Raw genomic sequence first — 1,013 nt, 5'->3', positions numbered from 1 at the left:
TTTTTTTTGTAATATTTGTTTGTGTATTTATTAATAATATTTACAATCGAAACATTGGAATTAAAAATTTTTAATGTCTGAAGCATTTGCTAGGCGAATGCAGTTCTCAGGTATCCATGTCTTGTCTGTCTTCTGAACATATCAAAAATAATTAGATATGAATGTAAGACCAGGAATAATAATAAGAGTAATTACCATTATTACGTCTCCGCACAAAAGTAAATGATCTCTCCAGAAATTATGCCCGGTTTGCCATGACCGATCATTTACCCTCTGTTCAGTTGTTTTATGTCGGGTATCTATATCAAAAACTATGAGAAGAAAAAAAATATGACAAACGCAGGCGCAACACTTCTGGTCCCAAGAAGTCTCAATCCGCCTGGCTGAAATAAATGTAATATGTTGATTAAGTTAAACAACGAAGTACTATTCATACTAGAGCCCTGCACAAGCAACCTGACTTGTTTGTCAAACCTTAAAACCAACTGACCTACTTGAAACCCATTTGACCTGGGTCGTTTAGGTTTGGGTATTTGGGTAAACGGGTCAATTTTTACCCAAACCCAAAACAAAAACAGGTCAAGTAGTTCAGGTCAAAAAATATTATAGGTAAGGTCGGTTTGGGTTGGGTTTCAAGTAACCCTTTCTACTTCAGTTCTATTACATTTTCATATTGAATCGAAATATTTGTACGTTCAGTGAGCAGCAACTTAGAAAAATGGAGGAATCCACAAGTGTAAGTATTCCACGGTATTTATGCACATAAGTGTGGTAACTTTTATGGATAAATGTAGGACTCAAGTTCTTCTTCTGGCGACAAACGGATAGACGAATTTACTTTGATAAGTAATAAGATAAGATCCGGACAGTACTCGATGAGTAAGAAGCGCGGACGAAGTAATTTGTGGAATATTTTTGCAAGTATTATAAATGAAAAGGACGAAATCGTTAAAAAATTAGTAGCTTGCAAAAAGTGCTACAAAGTCCAATCCGTCTCTCACGGTACGTCTAAC

The 1,013-nt window shown here is 35.4% G+C and overlaps 1 long non-coding RNA gene across 3 annotated transcripts in view; it reads right to left on the bottom strand.

Moving 5' to 3' along the window:
• LOC138912247 (uncharacterized) overlaps positions 1-1,013 on the bottom strand; it is a 10,109-nt gene continuing 9,096 nt past the window's right edge. For 2 of the 3 annotated variants that reach the window (XR_011417750.1, XR_011417749.1), the window contains exons 3-4: positions 196-299; positions 1-132 (exon numbers count right to left, since the gene is read on the bottom strand). This is a non-coding gene — a long non-coding RNA (uncharacterized lncRNA). Of the gene's footprint in view, positions 133-195; positions 384-1,013 lie in introns of all 3 variants that reach the window. The other variant, XR_011417751.1, reaches the window with a different exon arrangement.

This window comes from Drosophila takahashii, chromosome 2L (genome assembly GCF_030179915.1).
Source record: "Drosophila takahashii strain IR98-3 E-12201 chromosome 2L, DtakHiC1v2, whole genome shotgun sequence".
In the NCBI taxonomy this organism is placed as follows: domain Eukaryota; kingdom Metazoa; phylum Arthropoda; class Insecta; order Diptera; family Drosophilidae; genus Drosophila; species Drosophila takahashii.
The sequence above is the reverse complement of the archived record's forward strand: the minus strand, read 5'-3'. Positions and strand labels throughout refer to the sequence as shown.